This window comes from Lates calcarifer, linkage group LG18 (genome assembly GCF_001640805.2).
Source record: "Lates calcarifer isolate ASB-BC8 linkage group LG18, TLL_Latcal_v3, whole genome shotgun sequence".
NCBI lineage: Eukaryota > Metazoa > Chordata > Actinopteri > Centropomidae > Lates > Lates calcarifer.
In genome coordinates, this window is record NC_066850.1 from 3,064,775 (window position 1) to 3,072,661 (window position 7,887).

The following is a 7,887-nucleotide window of genomic DNA, read 5'->3' on the forward strand; positions in this document are numbered from 1 at the left end:
AACTTTATAGCGTTGTCGTCGTTTTACGTCTATTTGAGGCCATTTTGTATTAGATTGCGTCTGTACCTGGCTGCTTTGCACCTGTATGCCAGCGTTAGCATTAGTGGCGAGCGTTAGCATGCGTTTGGTGCTTTTTCCTTTTTGTCGTCGTTTTTATTTGCGTGGGTTAAAGTCTGTTTGCGTCTCTGTGATTAAAGCGTCCCTGACATGAGTTGTGGGCACCTTACGAAGGCAAGGTAACTGTTTAGTAGTCTGTCTGATGTCGTTGTGATCATTTTTTAGCTATAATGATTAATATCTTTTTCAGAAAACTTCAGTGACGTAATTGGAAAGTTTATGCTTTCAGATTTTTTACATGGCTTTTCTCTTTTAAGTCAGTCAAGTTTTATTTGTTTATTTCCTACACTGTGTGGATTTTAGTGGTAAAAGGTTTCCATTACTATTTTATATTAGTTAATCAGTGTTTCAAGTGTTGTACTTGTGTTTTCCAGGTCTACTTGTTCAGCTGCTGCAGCCTGGACAGAGACACCAACATCACCTTACAGACCAACAGGTATGTGTCTGAAATATTTACCCAGTCTGAACAATATGTGTTGATGAGCTGAATTATTAATGTCAGCAATCGCATTTGTTTTTTTCGTTAAGTGTCAGGTCAAACTTTGGTATTTAATTAATTTTGTACTGGATGGAACTGTTGATGAGGAATAGGTAGTAGTGTACTGATCATTTTCCTTTGTATCTTTCTCTTTGATTTCCTCCAGGTGTCCCCACTTTGTCCATGAGATTGTCCACAACTGACGAGACATCATCTACGATCAAAGAGACATGGTCCACGATCAGAGAGACATTGTTGAGGATGAGGGAGACATCGTCCATGATCAGAGACATTGTCCACAATCGCAGAGACCTTGTCAAAGACGAGAGAGACGTTGTTCATGATCAGAGACATTGTCCCATGCTTCGTAGAGCTCTGCGCAAGAATCGGTAGAGACACTGTGGTTCCTCGATTCGACGGCATGACCGTGATCATGGAGACATTTGTTGATGATCACAGAGACGGCGTCTATGATCTCAGAGACATCGTCCACAATCACAGAGACTTAGTCCACGATCTCAAAGCCATCCACGATCACAGAGACATGGTCCATGATCGGAGAGGCATCGTTGAGGATGAGGGAGACATCGTCCACGATCAGAGACGTTGTCTGTGATCGCAGAGACCTTGTCAAAGATGAGAGAGACGTTGTCCATGATCAGAGACATTGTCGCTGCTTCGCAGAGCTCTGTACAAGAATCGGTAGTGACACTGTGGTTCCTCGATTCGACGGCATGACCGTGATCAGCTGACATTGTTAATGATCACAGAGAAACAGTCTATCATCAGAGACTTGGTCCACGATCACAGACACAATGTCAATGATTGCAGAGACTTTGTCCATAATCTCAGAGACGTTGTCCGCGATCACAGAGACGTAGTCCACGATCACAGAGAGTCTTTGTACAATGAAGAAGTTCTTTGAGACCAGGACAGAGGCCTCCAGGTAATTCACAAACAGCTTTACATCAACTGTCCAACACACAGCACTGACATTAAACTTTTCATGTTCAGTATTGAATATATCGAAAAAGTATAATCATAAAAGTAGTTAATCATTTTCCTTTGTATGTTTCTCTTTGATTTCCTCCAGGTGTAACCACTTCGTTGACGACATCGTCCACGATCACAGAGACATGGTCCATGATCGGAGAGACATTGTTGAGGATGAGGGAGACATCGTTCACGATCAGAGACATTGTCCATGACTCGTGGTGACTCGGTCCCCGATTAGTCGGCACTGCCGGCGTTCAGAGACATTGTCGATGATCGCAGAGACTTTGTCCATAATCTCAGAGACATTGTCCACGATCACAGAGATTTAGTCCACGATCTCAAAGCCATCCACGATCACAGAGACATGGTCCATGATCGGAGAGGCATCGTTGAGGATGAGGGAGACATCGTCCACGATCAGAGACGTTGTCTGTGATCGCAGAGACCTTGTCAAAGATGAGAGAGACGTTGTCCATGATCAGAGACATTGTCGCTGCTTCGCAGAGCTCTGTACAAGAATCGGTAGTGACACTGTGGTTCCTCGATTCGACGGCATGACCGTGATCAGCTGACATTGTTAATGATCACAGAGAAACAGTCTATCATCAGAGACTTGGTCCACGATCACAGACACAATGTCAATGATTGCAGAGACTTTGTCCATAATCTCAGAGACGTTGTCCGCGATCACAGAGACGTAGTCCACGATCACAGAGAGTCTTTGTACAATGAAGAAGTTCTTTGAGACCAGGACAGAGGCCTCCAGGTAATTCACAAACAGCTTTACATCAACTGTCCAACACACAGCACTGACATTAAACTTTTCATGTTCAGTATTGAATATATCGAAAAAGTATAATCATAAAAGTAGTTAATCATTTTCCTTTGTATGTTTCTCTTTGATTTCCTCCAGGTGTAACCACTTCGTTGACGACATCGTCCACGATCACAGAGACATGGTCCATGATCGGAGAGACATTGTTGAGGATGAGGGAGACATCGTTCACGATCAGAGACATTGTCCATGACTCGTGGTGACTCGGTCCCCGATTAGTCGGCACTGCCGGCGTTCAGAGACATTGTCGATGATCGCAGAGACTTTGTCCATAATCTCAGAGACATTGTCCACGATCACAGAGACTTAGTCCACGATCTCAAAGCCATCCACGATCACAGAGACATGGTCCATGATCGGAGAGGCATCGTTGAGGATGAGGGAGACATCGTCCACGATCAGAGACGTTGTCTGTGATCGCAGAGACCTTGTCAAAGATGAGAGAGACGTTGTCCATGATCAGAGACATTGTCGCTGCTTCGCAGAGCTCTGTACAAGAATCGGTAGTGACACTGTGGTTCCTCGATTCGACGGCATGACCGTGATCAGCTGACATTGTTAATGATCACAGAGAAACAGTCTATCATCAGAGACTTGGTCCACGATCACAGACACAATGTCAATGATTGCAGAGACTTTGTCCATAATCTCAGAGACGTTGTCCGCGATCACAGAGACGTAGTCCACGATCACAGAGAGTCTTTGTACAATGAAGAAGTTCTTTGAGACCAGGACAGAGGCCTCCAGGTAATTCACAAACAGCTTTACATCAACTGTCCAACACACAGCACTGACATTAAACTTTTCATGTTCAGTATTGAATATATCGAAAAAGTATAATCATAAAAGTAGTTAATCATTTTCCTTTGTATGTTTCTCTTTGATTTCCTCCAGGTGTAACCACTTCGTTGACGACATCGTCCACGATCACAGAGACATGGTCCATGATCGGAGAGACATTGTTGAGGATGAGGGAGACATCGTTCACGATCAGAGACATTGTCCATGACTCGTGGTGACTCGGTCCCCGATTAGTCGGCACTGCCGGCGTTCAGAGACATTGTCGATGATCGCAGAGACTTTGTCCATAATCTCAGAGACATTGTCCACGATCACAGAGACTTAGTCCACGATCTCAAAGCCATCCACGATCACAGAGACATGGTCCATGATCGGAGAGGCATCGTTGAGGATGAGGGAGACATCGTCCACGATCAGAGACGTTGTCTGTGATCGCAGAGACCTTGTCAAAGATGAGAGAGACGTTGTCCATGATCAGAGACATTGTCGCTGCTTCGCAGAGCTCTGTACAAGAATCGGTAGTGACACTGTGGTTCCTCGATTCGACGGCATGACCGTGATCAGCTGACATTGTTAATGATCACAGAGAAACAGTCTATCATCAGAGACTTGGTCCACGATCACAGACACATTGTCAATGATTGCAGAGACTTTGTCCATAATCTCAGAGACGTTGTCCGCGATCACAGAGACGTAGTCCACGATCACAGAGAGTCTTTGTACAATGAAGAAGTTCTTTGAGACCAGGACAGAGGCCTCCAGGTAATTCACAAACAGCTTTACATCAACTGTCCAACACACAGCACTGACATTAAACTTTTCATGTTCAGTATTGAATATATCGAAAAAGTATAATCATAAAAGTAGTTAATCATTTTCCTTTGTATGTTTCTCTTTGATTTCCTCCAGGTGTAACCACTTCGTTGACGACATCGTCCACGATCACAGAGACATGGTCCATGATCGGAGAGACATTGTTGAGGATGAGGGAGACATCGTTCACGATCAGAGACATTGTCCATGACTCGTGGTGACTCGGTCCCCGATTAGTCGGCACTGCCGGCGTTCAGAGACATTGTCGATGATCGCAGAGACTTTGTCCATAATCTCAGAGACATTGTCCACGATCACAGAGACTTAGTCCACGATCTCAAAGCCATCCACGATCACAGAGACATGGTCCATGATCGGAGAGGCATCGTTGAGGATGAGGGAGACATCGTCCACGATCAGAGACGTTGTCTGTGATCGCAGAGACCTTGTCAAAGATGAGAGAGACGTTGTCCATGATCAGAGACATTGTCGCTGCTTCGCAGAGCTCTGTACAAGAATCGGTAGTGACACTGTGGTTCCTCGATTCGACGGCATGACCGTGATCAGCTGACATTGTTAATGATCACAGAGAAACAGTCTATCATCAGAGACTTGGTCCACGATCACAGACACAATGTCAATGATTGCAGAGACTTTGTCCATAATCTCAGAGACGTTGTCCGCGATCACAGAGACGTAGTCCACGATCACAGAGAGTCTTTGTACAATGAAGAAGTTCTTTGAGACCAGGACAGAGGCCTCCAGGTAATTCACAAACAGCTTTACATCAACTGTCCAACACACAGCACTGACATTAAACTTTTCATGTTCAGTATTGAATATATCGAAAAAGTATAATCATAAAAGTAGTTAATCATTTTCCTTTGTATGTTTCTCTTTGATTTCCTCCAGGTGTAACCACTTCGTTGACGACATCGTCCACGATCACAGAGACATGGTCCATGATCGGAGAGACATTGTTGAGGATGAGGGAGACATCGTTCACGATCAGAGACATTGTCCATGACTCGTGGTGACTCGGTCCCCGATTAGTCGGCACTGCCGGCGTTCAGAGACATTGTCGATGATCGCAGAGACTTTGTCCATAATCTCAGAGACATTGTCCACGATCACAGAGACTTAGTCCACGATCTCAAAGCCATCCACGATCACAGAGACATGGTCCATGATCGGAGAGGCATCGTTGAGGATGAGGGAGACATCGTCCACGATCAGAGACGTTGTCTGTGATCGCAGAGACCTTGTCAAAGATGAGAGAGACGTTGTCCATGATCAGAGACATTGTCGCTGCTTCGCAGAGCTCTGTACAAGAATCGGTAGTGACACTGTGGTTCCTCGATTCGACGGCATGACCGTGATCAGCTGACATTGTTAATGATCACAGAGAAACAGTCTATCATCAGAGACTTGGTCCACGATCACAGACACATTGTCAATGATTGCAGAGACTTTGTCCATAATCTCAGAGACGTTGTCCGCGATCACAGAGACGTAGTCCACGATCACAGAGAGTCTTTGTACAATGAAGAAGTTCTTTGAGACCAGGACAGAGGCCTCCAGGTAATTCACAAACAGCTTTACATCAACTGTCCAACACACAGCACTGACATTAAACTTTTCATGTTCAGTATTGAATATATCGAAAAAGTATAATCATAAAAGTAGTTAATCATTTTCCTTTGTATGTTTCTCTTTGATTTCCTCCAGGTGTAACCACTTCGTTGACGACATCGTCCACGATCACAGAGACATGGTCCATGATCGGAGAGACATTGTTGAGGATGAGGGAGACATCGTTCACGATCAGAGACATTGTCCATGACTCGTGGTGACTCGGTCCCCGATTAGTCGGCACTGCCGGCGTTCAGAGACATTGTCGATGATCGCAGAGACTTTGTCCATAATCTCAGAGACATTGTCCACGATCACAGAGACTTAGTCCACGATCTCAAAGCCATCCACGATCACAGAGACATGGTCCATGATCGGAGAGGCATCGTTGAGGATGAGGGAGACATCGTCCACGATCAGAGACGTTGTCTGTGATCGCAGAGACCTTGTCAAAGATGAGAGAGACGTTGTCCATGATCAGAGACATTGTCGCTGCTTCGCAGAGCTCTGTACAAGAATCGGTAGTGACACTGTGGTTCCTCGATTCGACGGCATGACCGTGATCAGCTGACATTGTTAATGATCACAGAGAAACAGTCTATCATCAGAGACTTGGTCCACGATCACAGACACAATGTCAATGATTGCAGAGACTTTGTCCATAATCTCAGAGACGTTGTCCGCGATCACAGAGACGTAGTCCACGATCACAGAGAGTCTTTGTACAATGAAGAAGTTCTTTGAGACCAGGACAGAGGCCTCCAGGTAATTCACAAACAGCTTTACATCAACTGTCCAACACACAGCACTGACATTAAACTTTTCATGTTCAGTATTGAATATATCGAAAAAGTATAATCATAAAAGTAGTTAATCATTTTCCTTTGTATGTTTCTCTTTGATTTCCTCCAGGTGTAACCACTTCGTTGACGACATCGTCCACGATCACAGAGACATGGTCCATGATCGGAGAGACATTGTTGAGGATGAGGGAGACATCGTTCACGATCAGAGACATTGTCCATGACTCGTGGTGACTCGGTCCCCGATTAGTCGGCACTGCCGGCGTTCAGAGACATTGTCGATGATCGCAGAGACTTTGTCCATAATCTCAGAGACATTGTCCACGATCACAGAGACGTAGTCCACGATCACAGTCTTTATACAATGAAGTTCTTTGAGACCTGGACAGAGGCCTTCAGGTAATTCACCAACAGCTTTACATCAACTGTCCCAACACAGAACACTGAAATTAAACTGTTTATGTTCAGTAGTCAGTATATCAGGAAAGTGTAATAATAGAAGTAATCTGCAATATAAAAGTAATGTACAAGTAGTCTGTATTAATAGAAGTAATGTCAAAGTAATTAGAAATATCAAAAGTAATATGGAATCTATGTAATCTAATATTAGAGGTAACGGTGAAAGTGATCTGTAATATAAAAGCAATGCATAAGTAATAGTAATTCTAAAGAAGTAAAAATGTTATGTTTATATTAAGGCATGAAAAATCATCAAAAAATGTCATAGTATAGTATGGCATGAAAAATCATCAAAAAATGTCATAGTATAGTATGGCATGAAAAATCATCAAAAAATGTCATAGTATAGTAAGGCATGAAAAATCACCAAAAAATGTCATAATATAGTAAGGCATGAAAAATCATCAAAAAATGTCATAGTATAGTAAGGCATGAAAAATCATCAAAAAATGTCATAGTATAGTATGGCGTCAAAAATCATCAAAAAATGTCATAGTATAGTAAGGCATGAAAAATCATCAAAAAATGTCATAGTATAGTAAGGTGTCAAAAATGGTCAGAAAATGTCATAGTATAGTATGGCGTCAAAAATCATCAAAAAATGTCATAGTATAGTATGGCGTCAAAAATCATCAAAAAATGTCATAGTATAGTAAGGCATGAAAAATCATCAAAAAATGTCAGTATAGTAAGGTGTCAAAAATGGTCAAAAATGTCATAGTATAGTAAGCATGAAAAATCATCAAAAAATGTCATAGTATAGTAAGGCATGAAAAATCATCAAAAAATGTCAAGTATAGTAAGGTGTCAAAAATGGTCAAAAAATGTCATAGTATAGTAAGCATGAAAAATCATCAAAAAATGTCATAGTATAGTAAGGCATGTCAAAAAATCATCAAAAAATGTCATAGTATAGTAAGGCATGAAAAATCATCAAAAAATGTCATAGTATA

The 7,887-nt window shown here is 42.7% G+C and overlaps 1 long non-coding RNA gene across 1 annotated transcript; it reads left to right on the plus strand.

Annotated features, from left to right (window-relative positions):
- The first annotated feature begins 1,672 nt into the window (after positions 1–1,672).
- LOC127143528 (uncharacterized) lies at positions 1,673–6,913 on the plus strand. Its single transcript, XR_007815042.1, has 7 exons — positions 1,673–2,357; positions 2,505–3,173; positions 3,321–3,989; positions 4,137–4,805; positions 4,953–5,621; positions 5,769–6,437; positions 6,585–6,913. It is a non-coding gene; the product is annotated as an uncharacterized LOC127143528 (long non-coding RNA).
- The last annotated feature ends 974 nt before the right edge of the window (positions 6,914–7,887 follow it).